Source organism: Anguilla anguilla, chromosome 4 (genome assembly GCF_013347855.1).
Source record: "Anguilla anguilla isolate fAngAng1 chromosome 4, fAngAng1.pri, whole genome shotgun sequence".
Lineage (NCBI taxonomy): Eukaryota > Metazoa > Chordata > Actinopteri > Anguilliformes > Anguillidae > Anguilla > Anguilla anguilla.
In genome coordinates this window covers 38,447,290-38,465,927 of record NC_049204.1, presented here as the reverse complement: position 1 = coordinate 38,465,927, position 18,638 = coordinate 38,447,290, and the positions used below count along the sequence as shown (strand labels likewise).

Genomic DNA, 18,638 nt, shown 5'->3' with positions numbered 1-18,638 from the left:
TCAGCAGCCTGTGATGCATACTTTTGCCCAAGCTATATTGGAGAGAGGATTGGCCCTCCATTGATAACATGCTTATTGAGAAATGCATGTATTTTGGGGTTTACACATTTTTCTGTGGTATGTTTGTACTAAATGCATTAGTCAAATGCTGCTGCCCAAAGTTCTCTTGTGTCCTGCTGACAGGCAATGCAATGCTATAGTTTATTTTGTACTGATAATCTATTGTGGTTTTGTGTACTTGCATGGAAAATTGTGAGCTGTGCAGAATACTCTCTGTGGCCTGTTTTATTAGGTAACCCTGATCATTAACAGAAATAGCCTGCCCCATCATACAGCGAATCATGTGGCTGCAACTCAATATATAAAGCATGCAGATATGGTGATGAGGAGAAGTGATTTTGACTGTGGTATGATTGTTGGTACCAGGCGTGGTGGTTCCAGCATCTCAGAAACAACTTCCCTCCTGGGATTTCACACACTACGGTCTCTAGAGTCTACAGAGAATGGTGTGATGAACAAAAAACATACAGTGAGCAGCATTTCTGTGGGTGTTAAGTACATTCTTACAGAGAGAGGTCAGAGGAGAATGGGCAGACTCGTTCAAGCTAACAGAAAGGTCACGAATACTAAAAGTATAGCTGTTTACAACACTGGTGTGCAGAAAGGCATCTCTGAACACACAACACCTCAGACCTTGAAGTGGATGGGCTACAGAACACTGGGTACCCCTCCTGTCAGCTCAGAACAGGAATATAAGGCTACAGTGGGCGCATGATTATCAAAACAATTTGATATCAATTGAAAACTGGAGAAATGACACTAAAAGTCAGTTGAATCTTGAACTGTGCTGCAACATGCAGATGGTGGCATCAGAATTTGGTGTAAACAGCATAACTCTATGGATCCATCCTGCGTGAAACTTTTTTTGGCACACATTATGTTTTCTTGTATGCACCCTTAATACCAATTGAGCATAATTTGAATGTCACAGGATGCCTGAGCATCATTGCCGACACATTTATCCTACTTCCAGCTGGATATTGCATCATGTCACAAAGCATGTATCATCTCAAGCTGGTTGCACAAACATGACAGTGATTTCAGTTTACTCCAATGGCTTGCACAGTCCCTAGACCTTTTTACAATATAACACCTTTGGGATCCCTTATGAAGAAATCATGTGTTCAAAAATCATGTGTGAAAATTGTAGTTCACATTTCACATTTTCACATGTGGAAATTTTCAATGTTTCCAGCACTTTGTTGAATCCATGCCGTGAAGAAATCAGGCTGTTCTGGCGGCAAAAAAGGGGACCTGCCCAGTACTCTATAGGCGTACCTAATGAACTGGCCACAAGTGTATATTGAATCCATCTATGTGCATTATACCAGGTAGACACCATTGAACACCAGTTTTTAAAAAATATTCTGTCCATGTTTACTTTCCTCTCTCTCCATGTGTTAGGGAAACTCAATTAACGATTAAACACTAATTTTATGATTAGTCAGATGATTGTGCTAGTCGGTGCCTTTGGGGACCCCCATGATATTGATTGTAATGCAAGTTTAAAACCCAGTGGGCCTATTAGTATAGAAAAACATGAGTGAATGTTAGAGAGATGTAAGAAGAAGGATAGGAATGAGGGAGAGTTAGCAGGTGTGGCGACATGTAGGGAAGGAGATGATGAGGAGTTACAAATGTCATTGTTCTTTTTAACCCTTTAAGGTGTAAGATCATAAATGTGTGGAAATGTTAACTGAACATTCTAATGCTGATGTAACAATCACCGCTGGTAATTGAAAGCAAAGGAGAACTCTGACAAAACAAATAAAAACATTCCAAAAAACCATACTCTTCAAAGGATAAAGAAGTATATAGAAGCACCTGCAGTGTGAGAGGAGGGGGAACGGGTGAGGTGAGGAGTGAGCAGAATGTTAAGAACAGTTTAGGAAGGTTAGAAGTAGCAAACTGAATTCTAGAACGAAAGAAGGAGGAGCATCAATGAGAATGAGGCCAAGAGGGAGTGCAAGATTGACAGATCATCCGGGATCTTGTTTCCCTCTACTTCCTTTCTGCTGCATGTAGTTTGGCTCTATCTGAGTTTATAACCATTAGTTAGCCAATGCCTCGGAGGAAAAAGACAAGCTGGCCTGGTGGAGATAGAACAGAATGAGTCAAAGAAAGAGGAATGAGAGGAGAGGAGAGTATGGGACTTATCCTCTACAGACAGATGGGAAAATGATTCAGCAATGGATCGGAATAAGAGAACACAGAGGATAGGGACATGGGAGAGAAGTGTGGAGTTTGGGGTGGACAGAGACTAAGGGAGGGAATGGGGGATTTGAGACATGAGGGAGGCAGAGAGAGACATAAAGTGGGGGTTATAAGTTTTGAAGTGGTGATACAGTTGGGTTAGGACTACATTACATTACATTACATTTATTTGGCAGACGCTTTTATCCAAAGCGACATACAAAAAGTGCATTTCATGGTCATAGACAACTGCTAAACACAGGTTCAGTAAGGTACAATACTTATTTTGTACAGCTATTTCTAGCCAAGAACACAGTTTAGTTCACACAGTGAACACTATTCAGACCTAACCTCTGCAAAGCCAACTAGACAGAAGAATAAGGTACAGTATTAGGACAAATACAAATTACCAAAAAGTGCTGGGATGGGGCAACATGTAACAAGTGTCATGAAAAAGGGGGGATGGGGGGGATTTAGAGTGAAATATACAGCGTGGTGGTGGTTAGTCTAGGTATAGTCTGAAGAGATGAGTCTTCAGGCCATGGCGGAAGATGGGTAGTGAGGGGGAAGTTCGGAAAGGGACGGGGAGTTCGTTCCACCACTGGGGAGCTAGGGTGGAGAAGCTCTGTGATCCCTTTGGGCGGGTGGGAGGGGTTACACGGCGCCCTGCTGCCGCAGAGCGAAGTAGTCGAGCAGGCACATAGAATCGATGTAATGTCATGCAAGTAGATGGGGGCTGTCCTGTGGGCAGCAGTGTAGGCAAGGGTCAGGGCTTTGAATCGGATCCTGGCAGCGACCGGTAGCCAGTGGAGTGATCGCAGCAGAGGAGTGACGTGGGAGAATTTCGGAAGGTTTTAGATGAGTCGGGCAGCGGCATTCTGAATCATCTGTAGTGGCTGTATGGCACAAGCTGGCAGGCTTGCAAGGAGAGAGTTGCAGTAATCAAGGCGAGAGGTCTCCGTAGCCTGGACGAGCAGCTGGGTGGAGTGCGTCGTCAGGTATGGTCGAATCCTTCTGATGTTGTACAGAAGGAATCTGCAGGACCGTGATGTTGCCTTGATGTGCTCCTTGAGGTCCAGTTGGTCATCCAGGATCACCCCCAAGCTCTTGACAGAGTGAGAGGCAGTCACTGTGGTGCCATCAACCGTGATTGAGAGCTCACAAAGCAAGGAGGTCTTGCACGGGAAGAAGAGCAGCTCAGTTTTGTTGAGGTTGAGCTTCAGATGGTGGCTGGCCATCCAGGTGGAGATGTCAGCCAGGCAGGAAGAGATCTTATCATTGACCTGTGTGGCCGAGGGGGGGAAAGAAAAGAAGAGTTGTGTGTCATCTGCATAACAATGATAGGAGAAGCCATGTGAATTAATAACCGAGGACTAAGGGAGCTCCTGGTGAATACAAGATCTAGCTGGTTGCTGACCTTGTGTGTAGGCGTGGACTTGGATACAGTGAAGCTGAAAAACTGGAGGAGGGGGGTAAATATAGTGGACTGAGGTGTGATGCTGAAGGTTGAAGTAACCACAAAGCAGAATAGGGGTTAGGGTTAAAGAAATAGCTGAACAGGCCATCCAGCTCCTTGAAGAAAACCCCAGTGGAGCTGGGGCCCCAAGCGACATTGACAGTAACAGCGTACAATTAAAAAGAGAAGAGGAAGACTGGAAAAAGTTGCAACAGGTAGGATCCATGGGGGGAGGCCGGTGCCCCCAGCTCTGCCTTTGGGTCCCAGAAAAGACTAAGGCTGAGGAGACAGTGGCCAGTGTGGCGATGTATCTGGTGAATCCACACTTCAAAATGGAGGCAACACAAAACTACATATGTCCCAATGAAGAAAGACACTCACGTGAACAGAGTGCAAACGTTTATGTGAAAGTGTGCGTGGATGTGCCAATGCAGATATGTGTGGTTTTATGTGTGCCAGAATGTGTAGTTGTGTGTATGCAAGTAAGTGCATATGTTTGTGGTTGTTTATATGCACAAATGTTTGTGTATATGTGGAAGTCATGTAAGGCACCTGTGTGTGTGAGGCTGCACGTGTATGTGTGTTTGCGTGTATCTGTGTGAAGCTGTACGTGTGTGAGTGTGAGCGTGGCTGTGTGTGTGTGTGTGTGTGTGTGTGTGCACCCCTCTATGTGCAGCACATAAAATGTGGACAGAGGATATGTGAGCAGTGAACAGTAGTTGGATCAGTGAAGTGCTGTCTTTCCTGACAGTGAATCCTCTCTTATGCCATGAAACTCATTTCCTCCTGCACCTGGACTCCTCTGGACTTCCTCCATCCCATCTTTGACCTTTAGTTAACTCCTCTAATCGAACGAGGGAAGAATTCAAATGAGAAGGACAATGTATGTTTAATTACATGATGGGCATTTAATGGGATGGAGAGAAGTGAATGGTGAAACTGTTTCCTGCCTCACTCCTATTTAATTCTGCATAGAAGACCACTAACACTTTTGAGAAATGTACTCAGGATACATTTTGTGCAGAATGTCTTTATTTAATGTGTAAAGTGTCTATGAAGTGAGGAACAGGAATACAGATATGTGGAAAATAGTTTACCAATAATAGTGGCCGGAGAAGTGACTTCTTTAGAATAGTAATTTATTATTTAATAATCATTATGTTGCAAAAACATGATCTGCACACTACCAACATGTGCCCTGTGTCCCAAATGCATACTATATACAAATACAATAAATACAGTGTACTAATGTTCATAGTATACTATTTTGGCAGTTAACATGTAAGAAATGAATGTACTTAGCAATGGAGACAGATACAATAGTATACAATTTGAGATTATATGACCATAGACCATATACTGGCAGTGTGCAGATGCACAGACAAAAGACCTTGACGCAAAATGTTTAGAAATGGCTAGTTCTGCACTACACAAAGCGATATCTCTGTCCAATCACGTAATTTCTTGTATTTAACGTGTTGTTCATTCAGCCAAGGTAATAGGCAACTTTTAATTATAGGCTACCTTCAATGTTGACATATTGGTTAACGTTTATTTGTAACCTATAATTATTTTCATAACAATAAATTGATGGGCCGATCGATATAAAAGTATTTTATAAAGATGTATCTGAGAGGCTTTTACAACTTTGAGAATATTTTTTTTAGATAACTAATTATCCAAAGGAAACCGCCCAGCCATTCAATCCTGTGAATCCAAGCCACGTTTTACGCACATCTTTGTTGGCTGATGGTTGAAAAAGTCTATTTACCTGGAGAGTGCTCTGGGGTATTACTCCGCAGGGTCAGTAATACTTTTGGAAAAAAACTGTTATTTTTTTGTTTTTAAGAGCGCAAGGAAACTATGACTTTTCACAAGCAGAACAAAAAATTTGTTTTTATTTCACGATATCTCATTTTATCAGACCTCAGGGTGACATTTCACGCCGAACTTTATGTTTAATTGGGACTATTTGTCTGTGAGTCGTTGACAGGCAGTTCTTAGGTCTCTCAAACATGGCCACCGTGATGGAGTGTATGCAATAACTTTAAATTTGAGGTTTTTCGTAGAAAACGCATATTTGTTTTTTGAAGGAATGTTCAACCAGAAAACATCACACATAATGCTGTATCCACCTGGAAGCTTTGGGGAAAGTTACATGGGGGATATTACGCTGATATAAGTTGACAGGGAGCTGGAAAAAAGAATTGCAATCAATTTCGTAAGCATTCTGCTTTCTCGTGAATGTTTTTCAGCGTTTTTATTGCATTTATTGTAAGTTTTTCCGCCATTTGACGACTAAGGATTAATTTCTTTGATATTTAGCGAAGACTAAAAGATGATACCGATTGGAAGTAAAATACGGCATCTTTTTGTGCAGCAGTGTACTTCAGAAAAAGGAAAGTAACCAGTTTTAAATAAAGGGAAAGAGACGAGGTTTGCTGTTGGACCCTATAACCGGTTACTTTTTTTTCAACCAAGTGAAGAAATGTTTTTTGGAATATAACCTTAACCAGTTGTATGCTTTTGAAGCCCATGAACTGCATTTGTTTCTTCTATAATTTTACGCTGGAGAGTGATAAGCTACAGCGGCAAAAAACCCATTTCCTCAAAATATTAAACAAAAGTATTTACTACATTTCTCGTATGACAGTGAAGGTCATGACGGTAATAACATCAAACTTCTAGTTTTGAAAGGTAAGTTTTTTCTGAATTTTTATGTTTGCATTAACTGTAATTTCTGTCATTTGTGTGGTTTTGTTGGAGCTGGTGAACGTTTCCGTATGGCTGTCCCATGCCAACCCGCAGTTTCGTTTTGTTTTTATTTCGATGGTTTAGCCATATAATACATATTTGTCATACACGTGTGTCACAAAAATAAAATAAAATATAAGAATTACATAAATCCCAGAACTACAGTGCCATACGTTACAGATCGTTGTATTTTTTCATCTAAAATTCAGTGTAGTTCTGTCTACGGATCATGAACACGAACTACAAAAGGGACCTTGCTTCATGATATATTTCTTTATATGACACTTTGTAGACAAGTTACCGAGTTAGCATCTTAGTTTTTAGCTGGTCATGTCAGACTGTTTAGGAATTTTGAATGTAACGAGGTGATTGCTACTCTACATGGAAAACAATATGATGTGATTAGGTCTATTGCTTACAATCGGCGTGTGTTTAATAGGACTTTGTTTAGAGTAGCATTAGGTTAATTGGATTTTATTATATTGCAACTGCATGTGGCCCAGAACTGATACCTCCAACCCATGGATCATACATGGTAGTCGGTGTTGATTGCTTAGCGTAAGTTCATGTTTCTAAATACTAGTTTATCTGCTGTTGATCAAAGTCAAATAACACATAGGTGGTCATTAATTGTGCTTAAACATAGACAGGCTGATGTAACATAGCATGTAGCTGGGCTATTCGGCTAAAGCTGTAAACGTCTGACGTGTTACAATGTAGCTACTCCAGCGGCGGTGCCTGTGGCGCATTTGTTTCTGGTAAAATGACGGTCTTGTTCACGCTGGGCATAACTAACTTCTTAACAAAAAATACAAATGCTTGGCAGAGAAAGTGTTCACTGGAAATAGGTTGCCATTGAACTCGAGACATCCGTTTAGAAATAATCGTAAAGGCGCATAACGTGCAATTAGGCTACAACCGTAACAGTCGTTTGAGACTCTGCAGCTTTATACTCTGGAGTAGCGCTACAGGTTCAGCGTTGGCGTGATCACGAGACTGAGTGTTGACCATTAGCGATTAGGAGTAATTATAAACCAAATAAACGTCGGAAACAGGTTTGGCAATAAAGCAGTATTCGGTATTCGACACAAATATCCTCTTCCTTAGATTTATTTGTAAAATGCTCTCCTTGCCCAGCCTGCTCACAGTTGTTTGATAGTTGTTTTGCTTTTCTGTATTTGTCAGCAGTCACTGTGTATAGGCTACTTGGAACAAATTAATGGAGAAAAGAATCTACAATGCAGAAATTGTTTACCTGCTGCGAGACAATGCACCTATCTCCGTGGCTTGTCATTTTTCATTATCGCATAATAAACCCATAAGAAGTTTGACGAAACATAATTGTGAAATTTTTACAAGTATTCCACTTACTGTACAGTCACTGCGAAGCATTAGTGTAACATTTTTACTGGAGTGCCGACTGGAATATTAAAGATGAAATAAAATCTGCCTGTAAATATATTGATAATCCTAAATTTAGTTAATTTTTTGTTTAAACTCAGGAGTATCTCAGTTGGTTGAGTGCTGAAAGTTTAAAAATGGGTTTCTTCATTTATAAAATTATATTTAGAAAGTTTTATTCTTGTTGGGTTCAGAAAAGTACATGCGATAGGTAGTGTTTAGTGTGAAACTGAGGTGAAGCACATCATGCTCAGGTTGACAGTTCAGTGAGTAGGAAAATCAGCCGGAATCTTCTAAGATGCTAATGAAGAAAAAATTAAATGGTACCTTAATTGTCAGGTTTGATGGCTGACATTCTTTGGCCAGATGTACTTGTATATCAGTAATGATAAACACAATTTCTCCATATTTATTTTGAAAGACTGACTCATGTAGAAATCACATTATGTTTATTAATAATATACAACATCCAAATTGTATGTGTGTCAGTAATAAACATAAGAAGATAGAAGTTGTCTGTTGATAAACATAACATTTTCTACCCAAGTCAGTCTCTGATCGAAGTGAAATTGAATGTGCTCTTCCATTGTAGGGCAATGTTGCATATGCTATTTATAGTCTGCCATATACAATCACTGCATGTTCAGATGGTACAAGTTATCTTGTGATCACAAGAAAACAACTTTTGTTGTCTCGATACCATGAGATAAATAAGTTCTGATGACAAAAGAAGACCTTTTGTTATGTCATGATCATAAGATAAGTTGTAACCCCTAGATAACAACGCCAAAAATAATTGCATGGCCTCTGCAGGCTTCTGTTTACAAAATAAAAAAAGCTCAGCACACAAGCTCTAAAACTGCAACTTGTTGTGTCAGACTAATGGACTTGATTGGTAGCTTGCTCTTTAGAAAAAAGGTGTTTGGTTTTGGTTTGAATTTTTCTTCTGAGCAAATGGGGAATCAACAGGTTTTAAAAGGGTCAAGCACTTTATTACAAACTGACTTAAAGTCCCCCTGTCAGAAATTGGGGGGAGTTGATGCCCACTGGGTTAGATTGGAGTGTCTGTCTCTCTTAGGTCGGTGGCCAGACATAGAGAGCCAGTTTTTGTGGGACTTTGGTAAGGTCATTGTGGTTACCACCCCTCACCCTTACTCTTTCAAAAAAAGATATACAGGGAGTCTTTAATGACCACAGAGAGTCAGGAGCAAAGTTTACCTTCACATCCGAAGAGTGGAACCTTCTACAACACAGGACCTTCAATAGTGCCCTGGGACATTGGTTTTGCATTTGGTCCAGGTGGAAGAATTCTCCATACTGGCCCACAATCACTTCTGTCAGTGCCAACTTATGGCAGGCTCACACAACATGATTTTCAAAATCCCAAAATTGCTGTACCGTAAATTTTTGGCCTATTGTAATCGACCCCCAACCGCATTATCTTGGTATGTTCAGTCTGACACAAAAGATCGACTTTGTACAATTTCAGTCGGACTAAAATGTTTACATGGTTTTTAAAAGTCCAGTTTTAGCTGGACTAAAACAATAAATCAACTTTTTCAAACATTGTGTAAACCCACTGAGTGGCAAATACTGTACACTCCATTACTAAAACTTCCCCATGTGTTTATTCTGAAAATGAAGGAGAAGTATAAAAACTGTTTATCAAAAGAAATCACTTGGGGAGCTCCATCGTTAGGCTCGTTAGAAAATGTCTGTGTTTTCTGTGGTCTTTTTTCTTGATGAGTTGAATTCCTGGAAGAAAAGCCTGATCAGAGGTGTTTTCTTTTTCCATTGCTCGCAAGTTAGTGTGGTTGACTCATTTGAACACCTTCCCCACAGCAGTCAGAAAACTCAATTTTTTCCCCATTTGTGAGACCAGAAAGCCTTGTTTATTGAAAGTACTTCCATTTACTTGCTCCTGCGCCAAGCCTTGTGCTTGGTACAGGAGAGCTATGGAGTTTTGAAGACTAAAGGGCAATTAATTCTGCTCGCTACTGTGCGAATCCTGAGAATACTATGATATTTAGATCCAGAGTGTTGAAAATAGGAAATATTAAGTTTAAAGAGGCATGAGGCCATATTTGTTCATGTCGAGTGTGCTTTTCTTTTTACTTAATTTTGTCAACTTGTACGATTAGTACACACATTTCATCTAAACTGCTCATTGCAGCTTACATATACAGGTGCATACATGATGGACAAGAATATTTAGAATTTCAGATATTCTGAAATGCTTTGCATCGTGATAAGTAATAGCTACAAATATCAGCAACATCCAGGGATTGTGAAAGAGATTTAGGGCTCTATCTTACACCCGGCGCAAAGCAGCGCCAAGCGCAACACAAGTGTCTTTGCTAGTTTCAGACCGACGCAGTTGTCATTTTCCTGTCCAGCGCCCACGTTGTTTAAATAGCAAATGTACTTGCGCGCATCTGAGCACCCATGGTTGGTCTTAAAATGAGGTGTGGTCAGGCCAGGCGCATTGTTGGCGCATTGCTATCTTGAGGCAGCGGAAAGCATTTGTGCAATTGACTAACAAAAGCCTGGTCTTAAGTCATTGGCGCAGTATTTTCATGCGTTCTTTCCTACTACTTGGCAAATCCGCCATTATAATAGCAATCCGCCAAAGGTGCGAGCGCACCCGGCTTTTAAAGGGAATGGGAGATGACACTCTAATTGGTTTATTTCATGTTATGCCCAAAACACACCTATGATTAATTAAGAGACTAAGTACAACCCCTTTGAACCATGCGCCTTACTTTGCGCTCAGATTATCAGCCGTTAAACTAGCAAAAGTGGATTTGGACACGCCCTAAATGCACTTGTGCCATGTACTTTAGACCGTGTGCTTAGATCGTTAAAATATAGCCCTTAATCTGATGGGCTCTCTGTGCATTTCCTTACATACTGTAATTCTGTTAAATCAGCAGTGTTGGATTCTGGTAATGCCCAAACGCAGAGCGAGCAAACCATTCTTGGGCAGACTGAAAACCCAGAAATAATGGTATGCATTCAGGAAGAATGAAAGAAGGGCAATTTAGCCTGTCCTTGTAACTGCTTTTAACTAATAAGCTCTGCTTGGAAGGTTGTATGGCATTGAAGATGTTCTTCTGTAACCCTTTGTCTGTGTTTATGAAGCCGTTGATCTGCAGATGAGGCCTGTTTTTGTTTACACTACACTGGGTGTAATGAAAGTAAAGGGGATCAAGCGTATGTTTTCATTTCCCAGGATTCAGAGCAGTGATGGCTGCATGCCACTGGGATATTGGCCGGGGAACCCTCCAAATTATTGTGCGCTGACAGCCTCGTCCACACTCTTTCAGGGCCCCTGGGTATGTGCTATCTGAAGCTTTCTTAACAGATTGACATAGCAGAGGGGCCATCCTACGTCCCCGACGCTAGCGTCCTGCTGAACTCACAAAACGTGCGGCGTCTTCATAGTCGAAGTTGATGTAGATTAGGATTCAGACATGAGAGATTCTGAAACAAGGAGGAAACGCATCCCTGAATAAAAATGTCAGGGAAGAGAGCAGGCGGTCTAATGTATTCAAAGGGTGTCGGTGACTCCTTCCTCGAACGGTAAGTACATGGCTTTACCCCTGTAGCATGGGTGTGGTGAAGAGGACTGGAGCTCTGGGGGAAGTTGAGCGCAGGAGGAAGGAGTGCTTAATGCATCAGCTGGAGCTCAGCAGAGGAGATGAGACAGGGAAAAGGGAGAAACACCCAAATGGAGACAAACACAGGAGCTAAGAATAGGAAGCAGGTAAGCGCAAGCAATCGCAACATCTGTGAACAAATCATAAGTCCTCGTGGTAGACTTTGAGCTCTCTGGTCCACCAAAAAGTGGTGTACAAAATATAGATTCCTGAATGGGATATTCATGGATACACTTATATAATATATCTGAGTGTGTGTGTGTGTGTGTGCATGCGTTTTGTACATTGCACAAACCCCACTGCTGATTCTAGGGGTGGGCGATATGACAAAAATATCATATCATATGATTTTTTTTTCAGGCATTCTATGATACGATATAATCACAATTCTTTTTCATGTTGGTATTTAAGACTATTTTGCAAGTGAATGAACAGTGAAATCAAACCTATATCCCTATTTAAGAAAATATTGCCTTTCAAGGGAACAAAACCTAAAAGAAAAAGAATAACAGAGACCATTTTAGCCAAAGTACCAGATTTTAATCTAGTGCAATTCTGCAAAGTATTAACATTCAACAATGCTTTCTCTTGAGGTGATTAAAAAGGTTTGTCGTGTTGCCATCCGATGTGCGAACATTTTGTTTGTAAGCTGTGCAAATAACGGTGTGTTGGTTTTGAAAAAACCCAAACCAGTTCCATATCACAGACGTCAAAATTTGTTTAGGGACCAACTCCTCCGTAGTGTCAGCCATGCCGCTATGTTGTCGAATAAACAAGCACAAAACCGTCCAGACCCACGGCGCACCTGTACTAACTATATAGCTAGCTAGAGTGAGAGCACCTATTATCGACCACCCAAGGGGGGGGAAGTGTATCAACGACCTTAACCGGTAGTGTATTTACTTCATATTTATTAGCGAGAACTGGACATCGTTACCTATTAAAATGTAAGTCCTGTAAAAAAATACACATAATAAACTTTCTAAATGTAAAAAACCAACTTCATACATATACATGTAGTTATATTAATACAGTCTTATTTACAGTATCAACTTTAAGGCAAGCAACACACTCGGAATTATCTCATCGCGACCCATTAAAAGCAATGGTGCAGACATGGTTAATAATTCCAAACTGCTTTCCTAACGGCTATTTTGCTTCCTGAAATTTGGCTAACAACTGAGAATATGTACGGATTCCTAGACGTGCTGATAGCCACCACCCTTTCTCATATTAATCTCAAATACAGAAGATAGGACACTTCTACAGTAGCCTATGCTAGCAAATTTATGTCAAGTTCCATTCATTTATATGGGGTGGTCGATACACGTCCCCTTAGCAACCAAAAGCTAGTGCTGGACCACCTCTGACTTATTTGCTGGCACAGAAAAAAATCGCGAAAGTACTGAAAAAATTGATTTTAGGTCTGGCTGAGAAAACAACGTTGGATGCCATGTATGAGCGTTGTCAGTGCAACTGATAGAATGTGCAGTTTCACTGTAGCCCGATACTCCCAATCTCTCTGGAAAGGCAGATCGTGGAGAAATTTTAATCGTTCACAATCTAATATCGTCATATCGCCCACCCCTAGCTGATTTGTGGTATGTAGACCCCCAGTTCTCCTCCGAAACACTTACTGTCACCAGCTGCTTCTTTTAACCCTGCACACTGCAGGCAAGCTCTCATTGAGCAGAGTCAGAGGAAGACCTTTCATATGCTGCTTTGATTGCAATCTGTGTACCTGATTGACCAGCAAGGGTTGCTAGATAGCAATGCATGCGGACTCTTATCTGACTGAACTAACATTCCCAGGGCGATTGCACATTGCCACACTCTGCGCTGGCACGGTCCAGATTAAATCCGAGGCTGTGAGGCTCCATGCGTCACAGTGTGGTGCCTTAAACGTGTTTTTGTTTAATCTATATTATTTTCTGAGCACTGTGTTAAAAAAAATAAATATTGCCATTGTGATGTACAAGATATCAGATGGTGAAAACCTGCTTAAAAATTACAAATTTATTTCTAACTTTCTGCTTTACAAACTTACGGGTTTTATTTTCTGAACAATTTGCAGGAATATTTGGTTTACAACTGTCTCCGTCAGTTCAGTGTGGATGGAAATCTGCTAGCTGCTCTGCACAGTTAACACTGCCCAATAGGGGCGTATCCCAAACTAAATGTGATGTTGGCATAGTTTTTCTTATTAATTTGCCTCAACTTAAAATATATGGCAAGGCAGCTTTCTAAGATGTCAAAATAAAAGTTCCACCTACTGTGTTAACCATGGATTAATGTAGGTTTTGAAAGTTGTTATTTTGTGTGAATTAGCTTGGCAAGTTAATTTTAATTATACTGCCTTGAATAGTCTTATCTAGCCTGCTATTTAATGTTTAATTTGGATTCTAGGTGGTTAGTGGTCCTTACGTTCAGGTTAGTATAATCAGCTTCTAGAATTGAAATCAAATGCTAATTATATGTCAAGCCAGGCACTTTCTAAGGCTAATTATGTAACTAACTTTTCATGCCATTTATGATCTCTAGGCTAGGATAATTTTATTTTATTTTAAGTAACTATTGGCTTGTTACAAAATGAAAATGTTCATAAAGTGCAGGTTATAATTGTTTTAGTATTCCACATCTAAATTGATAACCTTGCATTAGCCAACATATCCGTACAAGGCTCTCTAAGCATGTGCCAATATCACATTTAAATACGTATAGTGCGATAGTTATATCTAATGTGATTTCTTTCTTTCTTTGCTAATCTCAGGCAATTTGATTTATATTATTTCTTTACATTTTGAAACCACTAAAGACGAAAAAAGTCCCCCTGGTTTAGAAGTATGAAAGTTTGCAAGTTGGACAAAAATAAAGTTAGGCATTGCCATCTGGGCTACAGATTTGTGAGCCCCTGTACAATGAGCTGTAAACTGCAGGGAAAGGTACACTTGCATGGAGATTTGAACAGGAATCAAAATCAGGAAGTGAACACAGTTGACACACTGCACGTCACAAGAGTGTGGACAGCCGCTACTGACAGTAAAGCACTGGGCCTTAACAAGACCGTGTCCTTTACCAATGGGTTACCAGTCATTTTGAAATTCTCAGCCTTCTGTCAACAACCACTGGTAATAACTGTGGTGCTCCTTTGCCACCTTTCTATAACACTGCTCACTCAATTAATTTAAGTTACTTGCTAAAGAGTGACACTCAAATGTTTGTGCCAGCACAACCTGGCATCAGAATGCTGGCTTGCTAATGTTGTCTTTGGTTTCTGCAAGGCCTAATATTTCAGCATTCCTGTTTTCGACATTACCTGACTGAAACGGTATGTCTTAACTGCAGTGCTGAGCCTAATTGTGATGAATTAAATTAAACAAGATTTCCATCGAACCAGATACAGGTATCTGCAAAAGGACACTTCTTTTGCAGTTACTCTCAAAATGTACAATTTTCATTAAAAATAAGGCAGTGAGACATCACATGCGAGGCATTAAGTTTTCCTGCATTCAGGGCAAGGTAATGTTCGAGAAGTGCAGACCGAATAGAATTAAAAGCATTCTGGAGCCCTTGGACAGCTTTGGCATATAAATTGATCTTTGGGTTGGAATTATTTAAAACGTCAGCAAAATAGGTGATATAAATCATAAATAATACTGGATCCATGATGGCGCCTCAGAGAGCCCTTGGGTGGCCCTATGTCTACTTAGTCACGTGTAGTTTTATTTGGATGCTTGTTTTATTTTCAATAAAACTTTTAATTCTATTAATACAAATAAAGCGGGGCTGTCTGGCAACCTATCAGAAGCATTACCGTGCAGCTTACTTGTGATTATGTGATGTGTCTCTGCCAGTCACATGGAAACTGTATGGTCTTACTGCTGAGTGGCTGTCATGTCACACAATAGATATGAACAGAGGTACTATAGTGACAGAAACAAAGCCTGTTTTATTTTTAAAATAGATTTTAACAATTTTAATAACATGCATTCTACATCATTTACAAGCATGAGGCTTCCATGTTATCTATCTTGTTCCATCTTGAATGGTTTGGATTATTTCAATATTTCAATTGAAAGTTATAGAAAACTGATACTTGGAGAAGTAGCTGGGTAATATTTCATTAAATTTCTAAGACTATAGCTATTATAAAAGCACCTACTGTATACCTAGCTTGATTTGGCTGAGGCATTCCAATTAGTATGGGAAGAAGGTACATTGAAAAGATAAATGTGAGGAGGCATTTATTGTTTTTGCTTGCCTTAATGCTGAATGAAGTTTTTTCTAAGCTATACGCTGAGAGATGGTTAAGCTGCACTATTACTGCTGTCTGAGTTTACATTATTTAATGAGAGGAATTTCAGTAGTAGAATAAAATAAAGTTGAATCAAACTTTATTGTCCAACAAAGGCCGGAAATTTGCCTTTGCTCTCGCCTCAGGAATAGAAAATACATACAGTACATGGAAACAAAACACAGTGAAATTGCACAGAAATCACACAAAACAACAGTTCTTCTGGTTTTGTTCAATTGACTGAATGCAGCTGGGACAAAGGATCTCTCATAGACATTCATTTTGCCTACTGGCACTCTGAAACTTTGGCCCGAGGGAAACAACTCAAACTCATGGAGGCGGTGACTGGTTATTTACTATAGCCAGAGCCTGTGTGCTGCACAGAGTTATACAGGTCAACCAGTTGCCTTTACAGTTTGCCTATTATTTTTCCAGCTATTAACAATTTTAGCTAACTAATTTCTGTACTTTTTGTTACCAAACCAAACACAGATTTAAAAAACAAAAAATTATTTCCACCAGGCATAGACCCTCTGTAAGACATCCATACTGATGCAAAACCCTCTCAGTTTCCTGATTTAAACACCGTTTTAACATTGTCTTGCCAGTATTGATAAAATCAGTGTAACTTGTAAAGCTCAGATTCTGATAAATAAATGTCCTTAAGTACTTATAACCATCCTCAATCTCTACAGGTTGGTTACAAAGAGTAAGTGATGTGAAGGATTCATCACTACATCAAGAATAAGTTGTTTGGTTTTCTCCGTGTTAATCAATAAGCCACTGGACCTACACCATTGTTCCTGGGAAGAGAACTGGTCAAAATATTCATCTATCACCATTCCCGTGAAAAAGGCCAACAAATCCTCCATTTTCTGTTCATTTGTGAAATTAAAAGTCGCAGACGTCACATGATAAAACGCAGCCTCAAGGGTCTCCTGTACTTAAAACCACCTCATCAGAAACGAGTCCTTTGTAATGCGCTCTGTGGGCGATTGGTTAAAAAGTCCTTGATCCAATGCGTGGCAATTTCATTTACATCCAGGTCCAGGAGTCGCTGCAGAAGTACGTGTCTCCATGGCATTAAAACCTGAGCTAAAATCAATAAATCAAATCTGTACATAGGTTTTGTCTGTTGTCGATGTTTGGCCACCATGTTAAGCATTGTGAGAGTTGCATCCTCAGTGCTCCTGTGTGCTTTATAAGCAAACTATAGTGGGTCCAGTTTGTCTGCAGTGGATGAGGCCAAAGGGTTACTCACAACTCCCTCCATGCATTTAGCCAGTATAGATTTCAAAGCCGCAGGGCGAAAGGCATTTAAGGTTTTGGCCCCTGGCTTCTTTGCCAGAGGAATGATGTTTGACACTTTCCATGATTTTTGGTACAGTGCAGCCATTTAATTAAAGTGGAAAGAGTTGGGTCATCACCCCTCTCGGCTGGTTGGCTCACACTTTAAGCCATGTGCCTTCCGGGTCTTAATGACAGAGAGGCAGTGACAAACTTCTCTCTCTAATAGCTGCGTTTTGTAGATCATTGTAATGTTATCTCATGCAGTCCTGATGTCATAACTAAAATTAGCTGCAACACATCTGCCACAAAACAAGTTATGAACATTAGAAAAAGAAGGGCTGTCCATTAAAATGTCACTTTGATTCTTAGGCACCCTCCCAATCATTTTGTTAAACCCCCTATGCCTGTTTGGGGTTGCCTATCCTTTCCACTTTGTTTATAAAACAAAAATAATTGTTTTAGCTTTCTGGATTTTAAATTGGAGTTCTTCCTTTTTATCCCTTATTTGTTTTACCGCTAAGGAACGGTTTTTGTCATTTAAGCAAAATTTCAGATACTTTTTGTCACCCAAGGTTTGCTTGAAAATGTCTTAATAGTCTTTGTTTGTACAGCAGTGTCCTCACAAAATCTAATATGAGGTTATACAATCTGTCCATACATGTGGATCATAGCATGAGTCAAGAAAAACATCTGCCAATCATTACAGTCCATAGGCCTCTGTTACTTTCTCTGTTCCATATTTGAACCGTCTTTACTGCGGATTTGTTCTTTTTATCCCACTGCCTTTGCTTAATAAATGAATGTAGTGGTGGTTTGATTTGCGAATGGGATGTCCACACAGTCTTGTATGCATTCTCAGTATTACTGTAGTACATGTCTAGCATGCATTTGGAGCATGTGGGACAGTCCACATATTGTTGCCATGCTGGAAAATGAGATATTCGAGAGGGTATTAAAATCTCTTTGAATGAACTCGGGCTGGTCAGCTGATTGAGCAAGTGCGCTGTCCTGCACTCGTGAGTTAAATTAAACTTGTGAGGGAAAATTAAAAATTGCCTGAATGGAACGGTCAAGATTTTATAATGTCTGATGCATGTTTTTTTCTGGCAATGTCTTTGTGAAGCAAATGAGATTGCTCTGCCGGAATTCCTCCTCGTACTTTATATAAGAGCCGGTTCATCCATCTTATTATTAAGTGATCTAACGTTTTACCGGCTGATCACTGGTCGTGGGTGATGATACCCCTGCCTTCTCAGCCGGGTTCTGACTCCCCCTCTGGTTCTGACTCCCCCTCTCAGTCCCCAAACAGTGTCAGTTTAGTGTCCATAATGATAGCAGAAAGTCTCGGGAGTAGGTATCATAGCACACAGCAGTTGGTATGGGAGCACTTTCAGGAATTATGGATATCAAAAGTCCAGAAAGCACACCCAACTCGAACAACAAACATTTAACGACACTGGCACTTAACTTAAAACCACTTGCGTTAAAAATATTACAAATAATGCACAAAACTCACAAAAATTTGAAGACA

At 40.2% G+C, this 18,638-nt stretch overlaps 1 protein-coding gene across 10 annotated transcripts in view; it reads left to right on the top strand.

Annotated features, from left to right (window-relative positions):
• Positions 1 to 5,713: 5,713 nt before the first annotated feature.
• The window catches only part of kmt2ca (lysine (K)-specific methyltransferase 2Ca), a 148,282-nt gene continuing 135,357 nt past the window's right edge, over positions 5,714 to 18,638 (top strand). For all 10 annotated transcript variants that reach the window (XM_035416154.1, XM_035416152.1, XM_035416155.1 and 7 more), the window contains exon 1: positions 5,714 to 6,406. The gene's annotated coding sequence lies outside the window, so the exon portion shown is untranslated. The remainder of the gene's footprint in view (positions 6,407 to 18,638) is intronic.